The sequence below is a fragment of the Rhamphochromis sp. 'chilingali' genome, assembly GCF_963969265.1.
Source record: "Rhamphochromis sp. 'chilingali' genome assembly, chromosome: 10".
Lineage (NCBI taxonomy): Eukaryota > Metazoa > Chordata > Actinopteri > Cichliformes > Cichlidae > Rhamphochromis > Rhamphochromis sp. 'chilingali'.
Genome location: NC_137937.1, coordinates 3,528,120 through 3,547,653, shown reverse-complemented (window position 1 = coordinate 3,547,653; position 19,534 = coordinate 3,528,120).

Below are 19,534 nucleotides of genomic sequence, written 5' to 3'. Positions count from 1 at the left end.
AGGAAGGGACACACCAGTATGGGGGATATGCTCTCGCTTTTTCTGAATTACAATAGTCGAGCCTAGAAGTAATAAATGCATGAGCTAGTTTTTCGGCATCACTTTGAAATGAAATATGTTTCTAATTTTAGAGATGTTGCACAAACGCAGAACAGAAGTGGAGGTGGTGGCCATACCTCACATTTGGTTAGATACAGAAAGCGTGACTCTTTGATGTCCATTGTGAACTGTGATGATTTTCTAGATTTCCTTGTGCTGATGGTTTGAAGATGTGCTAACATCCATACTGTAATTAAAACACTGCCTGTTGTCACAGCAACAACTTTGCTTTAATTTTCCAACATGAATAAATGTTGGCCAGTAAAGCAGCACGGAAATATATCTTAACTGCAAACCCACACACAGCCAATGCTGTATAGTGTATAGTGTTGTTTTTGTCCTTTCACTTTGCTACATCTTTTCCCCTGTATTACATTCATTTAATTGTGTTCTCTCATACAGCACATTTGCCTTTGCACAATGTTGCTCCTTTCTTTCCCCACGTCTCTGCCACAGAGCAAACAGAAATGAACAACAGCAATTTGAGTTTAAAGCAGCAGCGGCAAAGCACAGCATATAGAGTCATCACGTTACCAATGAATCTCTGTGCTCCGCTGGCCCTCACAGATGGGGAGCGGTAGAGTGGAAAGGACAGCTCTTTTCATAGCGTCTGGAATACACTACTGTGCCACGAGATACATGGCCTCCCACAATCCTCTACAGCTCCATTACTTAGCCAAGAGTTCAGCGGGACACGACGTCTCCACACAGCATGTAGACACTCTCCTTCCAAGCATATAAACCTGCAGAGAGGAGTCGTCAGCACACAGAGAGATTTATAGTGGCCAAACCCATGGCCCCAGACAGTTATAGATCCCTTTACCTTTCAAGAGCAATTTCACCGCAAATAGGATTAAAACTAATGGCGTTTGACACCGCCGGGTCCAGCATATTGAATCCATCGGGTTTTATCGCGCTGACATTTCAAAAGGTTGGCCTGTGTGTGCGGCATAACGCTCAGAGATGCAGAGCTGGGTGACATATAGAAGACCCCGGGGACCCACGCTTTTACAGCCTGCTCTGGAGATTCTTACAGTCCCCCCACCCCATTCCACCATGTGCCTGACACCCACCCGGTTCCATTACAGCAACTTTTATAGACACTAAAACCCAAAGACTACACATCATAACACTCCAGTACACATTTTTTACAAAGATGGAAGATGTTGTTTTGTTTTCTGTTCACAGGTCAGGGCCCTGTGGTGTGACCATGCAGGGAATATGTAAGCAGTCCTGTCAGTGAAATAATGCTCATTATCTCAGCAGTGGGCAAAGTAATATTCTCCCTGTGTGATCTGTTTACTTCATGAAGGTAAATTAAACCAGGGAATGATTTTCTTCCTCTTTGGCGTTTAATTTCAATTTGTATAAACAAGACTCTTCAAGGTCAGTAAATGAAAGTGATGTGTTTGGAATGTGAATGGAGTTTCGTTGCCTCCAGGATCCTGCGCTATTAAAATATGCTCATTCAGTAGCATATTACGGTGCTTGACCTGAATAACAATTTTAGTCTTGCCTCTGCTGCTGTGGCACGGCTGAGTGTACTCTACTCAACTTGACTCTTTGTGCTGTGTAGTTTGTTTGCTTTCTAACCACAGGAAACAAAACCGTCTCACAGAGTGATGCTACTATGTGAATGCAGCGCAGTCAAATAACCCGCAATTTACCACAGCATCAGAATACAGTTAAAATTTGGTGTCTGGGCTCGCCTAGACTGAACGCGCCTGCAAACGTGTTTCATGGAGAAACTGGGACATAATGAGTCCCTGGAGCCTGCATGTGGACCCCGGGGCGGTTTAGGTGTCGACATCGCAGGCAACAACAGAGGCCAGCAACAATACTGGAATGTACTGTGGCGTAAATAGATCAAGAAATTGGAATGGTGTGTTTGGTATATGACATGAAGACAGAGCGAGACTCCGATGGACTCCCTGAACTAGCTTGCAAGGTTCTTTCCATTTTAGCTATGCTAACAGTAGCACCACATGTTTTTAACCTGTTTGTAAAATAAGGTTTTCACATTCATGCAAAAGCTATTATTCCATATGTCTTTACACTGTAAACTGATACACAAACATGGACAACAAACACTATGCAAAACGCTGAAATATGGAGCCATTTCTATCCATTCATACATTTCCTCAACTGTTTATCCAGACAGTGCTGGAGCCAATCCCAGCTTACTTTGGACAGGGTGCCAAATCCTTACAGCATCATCACACTTATGTTCAATTTAAAATCAAATACTAGCCTAATATACACTTAAGTCTATAGTTTTACATCAAGATGTGATTTTTAGCTTTAACAGAGGGGATTAAAGCAGTTGGCACTATCTACCTCTGAAAATGGAAGGCTATTTTTGTACACAGTCCTACATTTTCAGATGCTGAAAAGTAACTGGACAATTGACCAATTATCAGTTTCATGGCAAGTGAGAGCTGTTGTCTTCCTAATAAATAGCACATTAAGCAGATAAATAATATATAAAGTTGATTCCAAGTGTTTTATTTGTATTTTGGAGCAGGAATTCGCATTATTAGGTTCAAAGCGATGCTGACGCAAGTTCAGGAGGCCATGTTAAGCTGAAGATCAAAAAGAATCCTATCAGAGAGATAGTAAGAGCTTTAGGAGCAGTGTTGGTCAAGTTACTTGAAAAAAGTAATCAGTAACTAATTACTGATTATTTTCTCAAAAAAGTAATCCCGTTACTTTACTGATTACTTATTTTCAAAAGTAATTAATTACTTAGTTATTTAGTTACTTTTTAAAAACACGATTTACAACCTGAAGAGGTGATAAAACGATAGATCTTTCAGCCCAATTCTACTTTTCCTGCATAATCCATCATACAAAATGTAATCAAATGGAAAAGTCTCTTTTTAAAACTTGTTTTATTAGTTTTAATCTTTTAACTTTATGCATCAAGCAAACATTTAATTATATGCAACATTCTCTGACTGGAAGAAATTAGTTTAATATTTAAACCTATTTTCTGCACATTCCAGGACATAAAATAATTTTTTTTTGTGTTTACACTCAGTCTTTCAAATAGATGCAAGTAAAACACAGCAGAAAATAAATAAAGTCAAAGACTCAGCGGTCCTTTTGCTCTATTTTCACCTGTAAAGCAGGACTGCGGTAGGCGGAGGTTTACCCTGGTGCAGGTGTGCCGCAGCGGTCAGTGGAAGAATCTGCGAGTTTCTCTGTGAGTTTCCCATTATGTCGTAGCTACTCGGTGCTTGTTGGAAGTTTAGGGGTTTTTTCGCTGTAAAAAGAAGTTTTCTTCCCACGCACAATGGACACTAATGTTTTTGTCACTTTTTATGGAATCAAACTCAAAGTAAGGTCAGTACTTCCACGCTTTAAACGCTGCACGCTCATACTCTCTCCCGCACTCGATATATGATCCATTGTTGATCTGCACACAGCTGTTGTCACGAACGTCGCACTCGCTTACGTCATTGTCATGAGACATTCTCGCAAAAAAATCACGGTTTTAGTAACGCAGTAACGCAGCGTTCCTACGGGAAAGTAACGTAATCTAATTACCGTTTTTGCAATAGTAATCCCTTACTTTACTCGTTACTTGAAAAAAGTAATCGGATTACAGTAACGCGTTACTGCCCATCTCTGTTTAGGAGTGGCCCAATCAACAATATGGAACTTTGTTTAAGAAGAATGAATGCATGGGCCGGCTCAGCAACAGGAAAGAGGCAACAGGCCTGAAAGACCACGGAAAACACTTAAAGTTGGTCATGACAGAATTTGTTACTTGAGTAAGAACAATGCCTTCACTGCATCTAACCAAGTCAAGGACACTCTTGAGGAAATAGGTGTGGAATTGTGTAATCATCATCTCATGAATGGAAAAAAGGAGCATTTAACACATGGTGCGAACCATTCATTACACTCGGAGACCGAAGGCCAGATTAGAGAGATGACTCTTTATTGTCATTGCACAGTCATACATAGTACAGCCTGAGCCTGTATCTGCTGGAGTTTTACAATGAAATTGGAAAACTGTCCTACGTCGGCACTACATATAACACAACACGACACAATACGACACAACACAACACAACACAGTATATTAACTTAGTAATAAAAAATAAGAATAAGTGTATTTGAATTGCACACTGTTATTATTGCACCTTGTTATAAATATAAATATTATTATTGTTACTGTTTTTACTGTTGTTACCTCCCCCCCAAAAAAAAGTCCAGGTAGGTAGCCAGTCAGGTCAGCTGTTTGCATTGTTGTAAAAGCTGTCCTTGAGTCTGTTTGTTCGGGACCTCAGCAGCCTGAACCTCCTGCCAGACAGCAGCAGCTTAAACACCCCGTGTCCTGGGTGTGTACAGTCCCGTAGGATGCTGCGTGCCCTCTTGAGACAGCGAGTGCTGTACAGGTCCTTCAGGGAGGGAAGAGGATGTCCAATGATTTTTTGGGCCACATTGATGACCCTCTGGAGTGCCTTTCTGTGTGCTGTGGTGCAGCTGGAGAACCACACACTGATGCAATATGTCAGCACACTTTCAATGCAGCAGCGGTAGAAGACGGTCAGCAGCTCCTTCTTCAGGTCCATTTTTCTGAGGATTCTCAGAAAGTGACTTGTCAGAAAGCATCTAAAAGAGCCTGTACTGTTTTGGAAAAACATCTTTGGACAGATGAAACAAGATGAACCAGAATTATGATAAAGCAGAGAAACAGCTCACGATCCAAAGCATGGCACCTTGTGTTTCAGACATGGTGGAGTCAGTGTTATGGCAGCGGCAAGGTGGAACTGGGTCATAGTGTTTATTGATGATGTGGCTGCTGATAGAAGTTGCTGGATAAACTCTGAAGTGTACAGAGCTGTACTCTCTGCTCAGATTGAAACAAATACTGCAAAACTGATCTGACAGCACTTCACAGTCCAAATGGATAATGACCCAAAGCCTACTTTAAAAGCAAGCCAAGCATTTGTCAAGCCAAAGAAATGGGATATCCTACCATGGCTAAGTCCATCACCTGATCTCAGCCCAACAGAGCATGCTTTTCAGTTCCTGAAGACAAAACTAGAGCAGAGAGACCCACAAACAAGCAGAAACTGGAGGTGACAGTTTTAAAGGCCTAACAGAGCATCTCTCAAGGCAGGAAATGTAGCATTTAGTGTGCCTGTGGCTTCTAGACTTCAAGTAGATGCACTGTTGGACAAAACTGGAGCACCAGGAGAACAACAGAATCACACAGAAACCCCTCCAGGTGGATTCGAACTCAGCACCCATGCTACGAGATAATAGATCGAACCACTGCACCATTATTTATCCACACGCACCATGTATTCACACTCAGCATGTGAGCGTTTGACCCTGTTCAATAAAATCACATGTGAAATAGCTGATGGTGGGAAATGGTGGGTCAATATTTGACATCTGAGTAAGCAGTATTAAAGCAAGAATTTTATAGCTAATTGTGATACTTTTTTCATAATACTGGAAAAAAATGTTATAATGCTTTGCAGATCTTCATTATATTATACAGATCAAATACATAAAATCTTGAGTGTTAGCTGATAAAGATCTCATATTCGAGTCTGTGATCGTGTCACAGTCAGTAGCAAAGTTTGGCAGCAGGGTGCACATCATACAAATGATTTTCTTAATTTGTGGCTTTGTCTTCTGTAATACATAAATTGCACAGCAGTCATCTTTATTAGGATGTCCAGACTGAGGAAGGGGCAGAAATCACCAGCTGAGATTGAAAACCTAATTAAATTTACATACAGCTTCAAGGCTTCCCTCACTCCGCTTGTGGTACTCCCATTCAAGCCTGTAAACACCACTTTTCAAAAATCATTACTTTGGCACACTAAACACTTTCCACCCGGAGAACAAAGCGAGTCAGGAATACATTAGCAACTAAAATGAGATCATAAGCAGCATTTGCAAGGCGGCTGTGAAATCACAAAGCAAGGATGAAATATCTCAGCCTGTGGAGTATTCTGAGCTGGCAGTTAGCCGCTGTGAATGATTGAACTAATATTTGGAGTTATTAGTTCTGCTACATTTTCTTTGAGAATGAGCGGTGTGGCAGGTCCAGGATGACATAGTTTATGCTGCTGCTGGGATCTCTCATCCAGCAAGTCCTTGAAAAAATACAGAAATGATGAAAATCACTTCAAAACCACTCTCGTGTATTAAAAAGACACTCTTGCTTTTACATTTCAGTCGAGGATCAGCGCGAGGCAAGTAAAGCGCTGAATATAAAACGTTACTGGTTTCAGTATTGCTGCAGGTTTAGTGTCCCGAATATGACTGCACAGCCGAATCATATCCCCTTAACATTAAAGGGTAAATTAAAAAGGAAATACTGCAATAATACAATCAAAGCTTCAAGAATGGATAAACTCGGGGTGATGGGATCCATTCAGTTTTATTTATTTAGCAACAAATCGCAACAGTAGTTGCCTCAGTGCACTTTATAGAGTAAGGTAAAGACCCTACAATAATACAGAGAAAACTACAACCATTAGACAACTCCCTATGAGCAAGCACTTGGTGACAGTGAGAAGGAAAAACTCCCTTTTAACAGGAAGCAACATCTGACAGAACTAGGCACAACCGGTTGGGGGTGTAGGTCCGATGGCAACCTGAAGATCTACCGGTGAACCTTGCTAAAACCAGAGATTCACTCAAGAAATGTCCACGGCACCCATTTATTTCCTCAGCATCCAGGTAAATTAAATTTGCAAAAGGGTGTAAATGCCCCGTAACCCCCAACGCTACAATATCTTTGTCTAAAGAGAGAAACATAATCTTCTCCCGAGACTCAACAAGTGTTTCATGGTGTTCTTTGAGACAGTTTTCACATAATCAGCCGCTCTTTTTCACACACTAATGCAAAATACCTCTCGTGTTTTTTTTCTTTCTTTGAGATAAGTAAAACTCTGAATTACCACAGGAGCTCAAATGATTAGTGGGTAGGAGAGAAACAGCCCTCTCGCTGTTATGGCAGAGTGCCTCCCACAGACTCACACTGAGGTAGCAGCCGAGGCTTTTAAGCCATTTTGCTATTAGTTTGTAAGTGCCATTAAGAAGCTCTTCTGAGATTTGCTCCCAATTTGGCTGCAAACAAACACAAACACACTTGCTGTGCTGGAAATATGTGAGAACATGTTGCTGTTTCATTGCCAGACAAGGCCCAATGGCTCCCTCGTGGCTGCACACTGCAGGCTCTTCAGCGATGCGCTGACTTGAAAAAGGAGTTCTAATCCCTAAGTAATGACAAACACTAAACAAAGTCCCTTGCATCATTATGCTGCAGCTCTGCAAATACAACGCTGCTTTTTAAAGGCATCTTTTAAATGGCAGCATTTGGTAAAGAGCGAGGATACACAGATTCTGGGCCATCACCGCCACCTCGGTGTGTAGACGCTTTGCTTTTTCATGTAGGAGAAAGGAGAAGTGCTGCTGGTTATTCTTGCAGCACGTCTGGAAGAACAAATGTTCTCATTCAGCAGCACCCACAGGGAGCTTTCTTTCAGCATGGCTGTTTTCAGATCAGAAGACGGTGTAGTTGGTGATGTAGACACCAGGTGGCACTCAAAGTCTTCCCTCTCCATGCCCCCACCTACATCCCAAACAATGATGTAATCTTTTTCATACCCTTATATCACATGGCTCAAACAGGCTCTTTGCTCCTCTCCATGTGGATATACTCTGATTTCCAGTGTTTGCGAATACCACTGTTGCCTTGCTGGATGTTTGCAGGTTTCTTTTCTGGTTCGTGATCAGCCTTCACAAAAGAACTACATGACTGCAAAAAGGCATGAGTCAATGCGACCTTATTTGACTGCAAGCAATGCAGTTTGCTTATTTTTGGAAGCTTTTGCTTTGCAATGCAGCAGTGATCATTAAAAACCTGAAGATCATAATTATAAAAGGATGATATACCAGATATGTGAATGAGACGATCTGATATATTTAAACTATTCCCGATAATTATAGAAGAAGTACAATCATTAGCAGTAGTTAAATGTAGTTAAAATGAATCATTTTGAATTAAAATATCAGGAACAATGAACTAAGATGCCTGTTTTTCTTAACAAGATCCTGCTTTATAGTCTAAAGCATCTTTTGTTGGTGCATAATAGTCATGTATTGGTATAAATATCAGCAAAGCAATCAGATATTTGAATACAACTGACCATTAAATAAAAAATTAGTAAAGCTATTTTCACAGATGCACTGGACTTTTTGCGGATTACCCAGCAGTGGAGCATATAAGAATGTAAATGTCTGACATAGTGAGCTTGGACATTAACCTACCAGCTGCAAAGTACAAGATCTGTGTGAGCAAATGAGAAATAGAGCAGCTATTATTCCAGAGCATTTAATGAGTGGGCGTCATATGTGCTACGGTGCATTCTCGTGCACGCTCTTACCCAGGCAGTTCCCTTACCGCACAGAATATTTCCACCAGTGCTCTGGAGGATAAAATTGAGATTCCTTAGGCCCAGTCAATGCTGGCAATGCTGCTTAGTGAGAGCAGAGTGGACTGCCAGAAGTCAAAGACATCTGAATTAAAGCTAAATTTATCTTCAATTGTTCTAATTTTGGTGCTGGTGATTTTCCTTTGGCACTGACTGAAAGCTTGTTTTGGGGCGGGCACTAAAAAGTCCCGTATGGAGTAAAATCCCTCGGTTATCTCCCGTTCATAAGAAACCTCACAGTGTCTCTTTAATGAAATCAACTTCGAAGCTGAATTTGCAGCACGGCACTGAGACGAGTTCTCCCAGCTGGCCACATATCCACAGACGCTGCTCTCTCATGGATTTTAAATATGGCTGTGACCTTAACAGTAATAAAAAGCAATTCTCACAGCACTAATCCTCTCCTCCTGTCTCACTAGCTCTTAACCTTTTCTGCCACTGAATAAGTGAACTGAGCTGCAAAGATGTGACTGTGCTCCCCAGCCCCCCAACCGCTGTTTAAAAAAAAGAGTGCGTAATAATATTGGCTCAGCAGCAGATAGTTTACAGCAGGAGTGGAAAACAATATGACGGCTTCACGGAGCAGTGGCTGTAAAAGAAATCTGGAAACAAACAGAGGCATGGAAACATCCTGCAAGTACCATAAGTACATAAGAATTCAAGTATCGTAACTACAGAAGTGAGGGAAAGGATGTTTTCCTGTTGAATTTTCCTTTCAATTATTGCCATTTATGCCAATTATTAGCCTCAGATTTACCATCATTATATGAAGAGTGGCCCATGGTAATATGATATGAAAGATACAGGATGAGGAAGATAGGAACGTGAACAGGAAAGATGGTTATTTCATAAAATCAGTGTTCAGGAAATTTGGTGTTATTGTATTCCCTATCCAATGCATGGGAATATGTCCCTTGTTTTTTGATGTATATTTGATGTGGAAAACTGCTGTTGATGTTTTACAGAGGAAAGATAGTCAAGTTGTGCTCAGCTGCTTCATCATAGGTCAAAGGTCAAGTTTCCTATTTCTGTTTGGTCTGGTGAGATGGGAGGATGCTATGAGGCTCTAAAACAGGGCACAATGCCAGCTGGTAATGGAACATGTGATGTCAGAGCTGCAGCTAATGCACTTCACGTGCTTTTTATCACTATTATGTGTGTGGGTTTATGTGTGCACAGAGAATGTGGCTCTGTAGTATTGTGGTTTACATGTTTGCCTAACAAGCGAAAGGTCCCCAGTTTGTTTCTGGGAGGAGTCCCAAATCCCTTCGGGGTTATGTCAGGAAGGACAATGCGAATATAAAAAATCCCTGCCAAATCAAATATGGGGAGCTACCTATTATAGCGACCCCTTGCGAATAAGGCAGCAGCCAAAACTTGCTTTAGCTGTTGTGTGCATAGAGATAATCTGCTAGTGGAAGTTGTGTTTGAAACCATGGCTGAAAAGAAAGATTTATTGTTATATGAAAGTACTAAGTTGAGCTCCAGATATACTTATGCGATGTAGCTGACTCACTGTGTGTGTGTAGCTAAGTGTGCGTGCACACTTCCAGTAGCAGATGACTGCTTGCCTCTGTTACTGTATATCCTTACCAACAATGGGCCATTGAACCAACAGAGGACTTGTTCCTCTGCCTTCTTCCATCTCTTTGTTTCAGTTTTATTGTGTTATAGTAAATATATGTTGGCAAGCTTTTATTGCCCTTCCACTTAATTAATGAGTTTATTGTTCATGTTTACTTCCTTTCATCGGCCTCTATATACCTGTGTGGGGAGTTGAATATACAGTAAACCATCCTAACACAAGTTTGGAGCCTGTGTTTCCTTCAGAACTGCTTTAATTCTTCATGGCATGACTACAACAAGGTGCTGGAAACATTCATTAAAACGTTGGTCCTTGTTGACATGATAGCATCACACGGTTGCTGCATATTTTTTAGCTCCAAATCTCCCAATTTAACTACATCCCAAAGATTGGAATAATTGGAATAATATTGGATTGGTGACAGTTGAGGTGACTGTGGAGGCCACTTGAGTACAGTGAACTCATTGTCATGTTTAAGAAACCAGTTTGAGATGATCTGAGATTTGTAACATGTCATGTTAACCTGCAGGAAGCAGCCAACAGAAAATGGGTTACACTGTGAGCATAAAGGGATGGGCATGGTCAGCAACAATACTCACGCTGTGGTGTTCAAATAATCCTCAACTGATGCTAAAGGGTCCAAAATGTTCCAAGAAAATATCCTCCGCACCATTACACCAACACAGTCTCAACCTCAAAAGCAGAATGGATCCAAGTTTCCATGCTGTTTATGCCAAAATCTGACCTAACCATCCAAATGTCATTACAGAGTCATCAGACCAGGCAACATTTCTCAGAATCTTCTACTTTCATCCAATTTTTGGTGAGTCTGTGAAAGTTGATGCCTTAGTTTCCTGTTCTTAGCTGACAGGAGTGTTATAACGTGTTGTCATGTGCTGCTATAGCCCATCTGCTTCAAGGTTTGACGTGCTGTGCATAAAAGGTGATTATTTGAGTTGCCTTCTCCAGTGACCTGTGACAGCTGAGAATTCTCTGTAAACTAGAGATGGTTTTCTGGGGAAAATCCAGCTAGGTCAGAAGTTTGTGAAGTACTCGGACCAGCCTAGCTGGCACCTTCAAAGTCACCTAAATAAAGTTTCTTCCTCATTCTGATGCAGAGTTTGAACTTCGGCAGGTCATCTTGCCCATGTCTACGTTCCTAAATGCTTTGATTGTCTGATATTTGTGTTAACGTCAAGTTGAACAAGTGTCCATAACAAGCAGTCGGTGAGTGTATACAGGGTGAAACAAAGAGGAGAGAAAATTAACACAATAGTAAATTGGCAAATTGCATTTGTGAAATACTTTTTTAATTACAGTTTAGTTGCTTTTGCTTCTTTTTTAAGCCCTGTGCTAATTTAATAATCAATAATAACTGTCAGCGTTAGTGGAGTCAGCGAGGACCTTTCCTGAGAGTCATGCATTCAAACATTATGAACAAAGAAAGCATATAAAAAAATAATTAAACTGTTGTATGAAAAAAATGTATGTGTACATATTTCAGCTCAGTGTGAGAGTCTCTTCTATGCTTTGGCTAATTTTTCTCCTCTGCTGTCTGATTATGTATGAGAGTGAGTGAGTTTGTATAAGCCCCCATAGAGGGGAGCAGTCAGCCTTGTGTAAACAACGGTAACAGAAAACAACATATAGAAAAAAATTATATTATTCATCTAAATCACTTAAACATCAACACTGAACTTTGGTTTCCAATAATACGCCTGCCACACACAGAGACCCACATACAAAGCTGCTTTCCATATAGTGGGATGAAGAACTCCTCACACTTCTAAAATCAAATCATTTTAATTAGCAGAACTTAATAGCCTAATTTAAATAACTGTGTGTTTAAAGTGTAAAAAATCTCCCTCTCTACATCTGTGTCTGTGTATCAATGGCTTTCCCTCTCAGTGAGACTTACCACCCACAAAGGTTAATGAGCTTAAACACAGCTCAGAGTGAGCTCATTAAAAAGACCACAGAGACTGGAGAGGGGAGAAAAGAGGGACGGCAGCTAGGGAGGAAATAGAAATAAGTGTAAAGGTGCCACTAGGGGCAAAATGGGAATATGTCAATTTGGGGATATGACAAGTGTTTGATTCAAATGTTTTTTGTTTTGTTTTGTTTGTGGGGGCCTAAAATAAGACAAAATGTGATGAAAAATCATTCATAAGTAGGCATGCTGGAACAAAGAAAGAAGTGACACATAAGAGGTAGATGCCAGCTCTCATTTCTCCTCCGACGCTTCTGGCACCCTTCTCAGTGGAGCAGCAGTTGATCCAGGACGTGGGGGAGGAATAAGTTCAGACTCACATGTTAACACTTAACTTTCAAATCTGCTAACTTGAAAGTTAACTAGAGAAAAACACAAACACCTGGCCATTAAACTGTGACTAGTCCCAGAATAGAAGTTTTACAATGAAAACACATCCAAAAAACAGGTAATTAAAGTAAGCAAACCCTTTAAATGTGCCTTTGTGAGTTGCAGTCAACATGCATGAAGCTAATATGGGTTACAAAGTAAGCAGATATTCATAAGTCCACACTGAGACTATAAAGGAGACAAGTGTCTGCAGCGTATTTTAAATGATCCGCTTTGACCAATCACAGTGATGTTAGGTAAAGCAAATTAGGATCGAATTATTGTTTCACATTGGGGGAGCTTTTGCCTGATAATCATGAGCTGCTGAACAATCATTAGTGTAACTGATAACGAGTAGCAAAAAAAAAAAAAAAAAAGAAGACAAACATACTCCATCAGCTGAATTGAAGTCCCTAAAAGGCAATTAACCCAGCAAGTCACTGATAGAAAATAAATGACCTACATACTTTGTGACTATGACCACTCTTCTCTATCAAGATAGAAATGTTTGCAGGGACAAATTTCTATTGACTAAAAGCGCTCGATCATTAGGAGGATTCGTTTCAAGATCATGCTGAGCTGCAAATGAGATATCCTCTCTGCCTGTTACTTTGTCGGGATGAAATTAATTAATGGGATCATTGCTGCTCTAATTTGAATTCTAATTTGATAGTGTGATTCAAAATGAAAGAGTTCAAAGCGGTAGTCTAAAATGCAGAGGGAAAAAAGAGGCCTATTTCAGACATACAATCGTTTGTGTTCAGAGGACATAATTCAATATCAAGGGAGTGTTTCGGGGAGGGGTGCTTGAGGGTTACCGCACTCACAGGCGAACTACGACAGGCAGCGCTCTTCCACATGGATGAAATAGCAGTGAAGCAGGTGAAGAATGTTGGAGCTGGCGGGTGGATGTCGGCCAGGGTTCAAAAGGTCACAGTGCTTGTGAGGGCCTTACACAGAAGACCAGTAATGTGATGTCAGCTGAGGGGGCTTCGCTGACACAACAGTAACAGAAGTAAACAGCGATGGCATGTGTCAAGCACTTCCAAGCACTGAATGTTCAGTGCGGCACGGTGCTTCAGCGCAGCTGGGTTTCTGCTGAGGGACAAACAGAAAACACACAAAGTTCCAGATTTTTCATCGCAGAAAGAAAAACATGCATTTTCATGTTTTATCATTAATTTGTGACATCACTCGTGAATCATAAACATGAGGAAAAAAATGCTGTTTTGCAAACTCAAAATAGTTCAACAGTTCCCTGAAAATGGAAATTTTACCCAATTTTCGATCCATTTTTTGTTTTTTTGCCAGGTTTTGAAATTAAAGCACAAACACAAAATAAAAGCAGATAAAAATGCTGTGACAAAATATTCAGCGCAAAAAACAAAAACTGAGCTGAGCACAACTCACAGTGGAGAAAAAAAGAAAACTTTTGGAAGACCAACAGCACTTGTGAATGTCAAAGTCAAGAAGAGACATTGACACTGTCAACTACAGCAGAGAAGAAACTGATCATGGCTGTTATTTATGATCGGACATTGAAGAAGACACATTTTAATGACCTAGCAAAAACAAACACTTGACAGAAGAGCTCCAGAAATCAGATTATGTAAATGTGAAATATCCATCCAGTCATGATATCTGCTTAGCCTTTAGAGGGTCCTGGCTAATTTTAAGCAACAGGTCACTGATCTGTCACACGGTGTAGAGACAAGAACTGTCACGGTCTGGCTGGCAGACCGTGGGGATGTGGGGAAAGGAGGACCCAAAACGCAGACTCTGCAATGCAAACAGTGCTCTTTATTTACAATGAAAAGCTGTAAACACAATAACTCCCCGTTGCTCCCTTGAACCCCGTGTGCATGCTTCCCTCCGACGTCTGTGCTCGTGCTCCCCGCTGTTGTGTTTCCGCACTCCCTGTGCGTGCTGCCTTTCTGGACCACTGGAAGAGGAAGTCCTGCAGGGAAACCATAGAAGCAGCCGTCAACACTAACCCTCAGCGGGTATATACGAACAGCACTGACATATACTGACACACTAACTTGGTACGATAACTCAATGATCCCGCACCAGTGGGAGCTCCAACACTCTCCTAAGTAGCTCCCCCAACGAGCCCTGATCACCAACAGGTGTGGCAGGAACTTCAGGTGTAGCCAGTCCTTCCGCAGGGCCACACCCATCAGGCCTGCAGGTGGCTGTGCTCCATCCTCCAGCCACACCCGCAGACATACACACGTGCACAACCACACCCTGCCTATACATACGAGTGGGACACAGACTAACACAGCATTGTGCAGAAAAAACACACACGCCACCAAATAATAATAATAATAATAATAATAACAACAGTCAAAACTGCTCACGGACCCCCGAGTCCTCCAGAGCCGGGTCCATGACAAGAACGTGTTCACATTTAAGGTGTTTTCACACCTGCAGTGTTTAGTCAGTTAAAATTAGACTTCCTGCTTGATGAGGTTCACGTGTGCAGATGTGAACAAAGTAACTCACATAGGTGGTGGTCAAATGATCTCCAGAGTGTGAACATGAGCTGACCCATCTATCAGGTGTCTGCTGCAAGTCTGAGCTACATGCCTTCCTGCAACCAGGTATCCTTTGCATTCTGGGATGCGACAGGATGTTATAAATGTACAGAGTACACAAAGGGCTAGCAGCTAGGCCAGAACGCAGCACCTTCTTCCTGTATTTAATTTCATTACCCCAGACACATCTGACCAATAAGGAGGCTAAATGTTCTTACATGGTTCACTTGGAGTTCACTTGAAGTTTTTGCCATGTGAAAAGAAGCCAAACTATGGGAAGAAAGCTAAAAGTTTACAGATTCAATAACTGATTCAGATTAGAGTAAACAACTATAGCGGTGAAAATCAGAATCAGAATCAGAATCAGAATACTTTATTCATCCCGAGGGAAATTAGGGGTTACAGCAGGCAGCACGCTAATGGCGCATGCGCACTCACAAAGGAACCTTCTGACCAACTTTACACAAACATCACATTGGGCAGACATGTCAGAAGGTAGGCTGATAGGAAAAAAACAACGAAAATACACTACATGAGGTAAGAGGAGGAGAAAAAAACTCCACTCAGACTGAGCTCCTAGTGGGAGAACAGTTTGATAAAAGAAAAAACACCTCAGCACAAAAGCACATGACTATCAATACACCATAGAAACACGAGACAAGCAACAGGGGCGGGTAAAGGGTAAGAGAGAGCCGGCGTAGACAGCGCATCCGGTCCTGCAGCATCTGTGCTGGTCCAGTTGACTGCTATCATCCCCGGTAGGGCACAAGCATCGAAGGCGTTGGAAAGGGAGGGGGATGAGTGAGTGCTTATCAGTGTAAGTGTGTGTGTGTGCGTGTCCATAGTTTAGCTGAGACAGTGTCCTTCGGCCTATCAGGCTAAGTAAACAGTCCTCCAGCCAATCCAGGTGTCCTTCATGGGGCGGGAAGAATAGTCATCACACAGTCGTTATCAGGGAGTTGTTTTGGTGGGCTCCAGCCTTGGGCCTGCAGCTGGGGCCGTGGTGTCCAAATGTTGAATATTGTTGATTTCTCCTTTGTGAGCAGCTCGAATTCTAGCACTCCGAGGCTGGTCTCTCGATCTCCCGTTGAAGAGCTGCGAGCCTCCCCATGATGGTATCAAACTTCTGTTCCGTGGTGTTGTCAGTCTTTTGATTCTGAGACCTCACAACTGCAGTGATCCGTTCCGCGATGTTTTCCAACTGTCGCTCAAGGGTCTCATTTTGAGCAGGCCTCTCTCTGATGTTTCCCCTCATACGCTCAATGGTGTTGTTTTGAGCCTTCACAGCAGCTGTAAGCGTCTCCAAGGTGTTGACCATATTACGTTCGTTGTGAGAGGTCGCACCTCGTCCCGTCGCTTCGAATCCAGCGGGCAGCCTTGTGGGGGTTTGAACAGCCGGTTCCGCTTTCTTATTTCTCTGATAAACCAGGGCTAAGCCAACGCCGATCAGCATGAACCCTGTTATCATGGTTCCGAATAGGTAGATATCTTCAGCGTCCTCGATCGACAGTCCCGCCAGGCACACGGTCCTCCAGTTCTGCCACCCTTAGAGTCACCAAGATAGCTTCGTGTGTGGACTGTGGAAGGAAGCTATAAAGTACTTAGGCAAAACAGACACAGGGGTGACATGCACATCCCATCAAAGTGATAAAAGTCAAAACCTTTCTGATTTTAGGCCAAAGGGAAATTCTTCAGCATTCAAGGCAAGAGGCTGAGCTTTCTTGATTTTATGTGTTGAGCCATCATGTCAAGACCTCTCAAAACAATCGCTCTTTTCCCACTCTTATGTTCCACCTGTCTGCACAGCAGTTCATACAGATATCAGATATCAAAGACATCAGCATGGAAGCATAGATGACAAGCAACAATGACCAAGTGGAAAACCTTATGCTGAATTAAATTCTTGTAGAGGTTAAAAAAAAGAAGAATCACTGATCATTCCAACATGAGCACAAAGGGCTTTTCATGGACTCCATATTCCAGGCATGCTTCAGTGGGTGGAAAACAAGGAGGAATTCAACTAGGTTGCGATCAGTATCAGAGCTTTCATATGTTGAAGGTTTTTGGGTGAGGTCTTCACGCTGTGATTGCAGTCAGAAGACGAAAAAAAGAAGCGGCAAGCAGAAGGAGGAGAAATGGGTGGTGCTATGACTGAAACAAAAGCTGCAGCACTTTCCAGCTGTAACACAAACATCAGCAGTCAGTCTGTATTCAGCTCCAAGGTGGTCCAAAGAGAGCTATATTTCACGTCTCCTCCGACAGGCTTACGACAGCAACAGAGGAGGTATTTCACTCTCAGACTGAAGCTGGATGTTGACTTTGCAATAGAGGGAGCCATTAACAACCATCGACATAAGGACCACAGACTCAAGGAATCGCTCCCTGGAAAGCCACACTTTACCCCACTCGCCCATTTTTCAAGAGCAGACAGAAATCTGTCATCTATAAATTTTTCCTCATAAAGGAGCTGCTGTGCGTGCATCTGTGTGTCTTTTAGCATTTGCAGCTGCAATGCAAAGCATGCCTTTAACACACAGGATAACATATTCATAGTTCTATTTTACTCTCATGCATAACATAGTACAGATCCTCGAGGCTATGATTAATTATGACACGCTGAACACACATTTACACACACAAGGCTGCATGTTCTGTAAACTGCCAGAAAAGTGCTACCAGCGTTCGTGTATACTCCAAAGAAACTGTATTCTGTTGCTACTGTTAGCACCGTGTAAGCTGTGGGGAGAGGGGAGTTCAAAGTTCTCCAGAGTCTCTGGGGATAAAAGAGGCTGTCATGAAAGCATCAAGAGGACCTCATTCATAATAAATGCTGGGAGGAGATGAATCATCAATCCAAGAAAGGTTTTATCTGCAAGCATAACACTGAAAGGATTAACTTTAGCTGTATTTTCCTGGTATTTTTCAAAGCATTGATTGATCTTGTCAGTTCTTTGTAGCAGGCTGTGTGAATAGGGTCAGTATTAGCCCTATATTAACACTAACTCTGCTGTGTTGCACATCTTAAACGTGGCTTTACGTACTGTTTGTCCTGACTTTACAAGGTACTTAAAGAAAGAAACTTTAAAAATAGAATGTTAAGTGGGGAGAAAACCTTGCTTGGAATAGATAATTGTTCAAAACAAGGAGTTTTTCTTTGTTTGAATCAAAGCTGCACTTTGTGCTTTACATTTTTACATTTTAACTGGAAAATCTGAAAAAGAAAATATATGTGTTATCGTCTTATTAAAACACCCCTTAACCAAGCTAGGGTGAAACCTTTGTAGGCAAAAGAGGCTCAATATAATCCAGGCCTCCGCCTTTATGAAAAAAGCCACATTTCTGTGTTGTTTTACTTGCTGCACACAGGTGCATGAAGATCTTTACACATATAGAGATGGAGGTCAAGTAAGTTGAGTGAAGAATGAAGGAGTTGCTGTTCTCTTGCCCAAAAATAAGAACTGCGACTTTTTTTGCTAGAATAAACCTGTTTTTAATCATTTTTAGAACTGTTTTGAATGAATGTAATGTTATAAGTTTAATATATGTGAGAGCAAGTGAGGTTGAGAAGTTTCCAAGCAGATGTGTTGAGGTGTATTTGCTACCCTCATTATTTAGTTCCAATTCCTCTGACAGGTTAATATTAGCTGCAAGAAGGACAATAATAGAAATATGTTAGTGTTGGACAGGAAAACCCTTGGGTCCTGTCATTTAGTGGCATTCTTGATGTTGTGCTGGCTGAAAACCTGCTCTGGGCCCCACAGCTGTGTCTTGTCTGTTGGCAGTATGACTGTATAGAGTTAATTCAGAGAGTAGGTTTAGCTTATATTGTGCGCTTTGCTGAGCTGACGTCATTGCAAGCTCTGAAACGTTACAAGCTTGCCAAAGTGTCTATGACTCACGCTCGTTCTACGATGTGTAGTGTGCCAGTTTACAGCACAGCATCAACAACACTGGACTTACACTATATGGGACAATGAAGGCACACATGGAGGAAACTACAAAGGTCGTCTTTTATGTATCTGCACATTGAACTTTTAGCTATAACAACGAATCCAGAGACAATTTTGATGGAAGAATGCAAGTGGGATAAGTGAAAACATTTGTTTGGGACTTTAAGATGAAGTATATCGTTTACTTTTATAATTGTGTACTAATACCACCAGAAAATGCATGATTCGCTCGCATGTATGGTGTATAAAGTTTTGAACTCGAGTCAAAATAGATGTATTGGAAAATATACTCACATCTGACATGCAGCTGTGATCTGAAGGGCACATCAGGGTAATTACACCCAGTCCAATATTTGGACAATCTAAACAGACCATAATAGAAGGACATCATGATGCACTATCATTTAACAAGCCTTGGGAAAAAAGCATTAACATAATAATACAGCTCCAACAACAAATATAAAGTAATACCATAAAGAAATTCTGTTTATATGCTTCAAAGTCTCATTTGCAGAAGCATAATTGTAAGC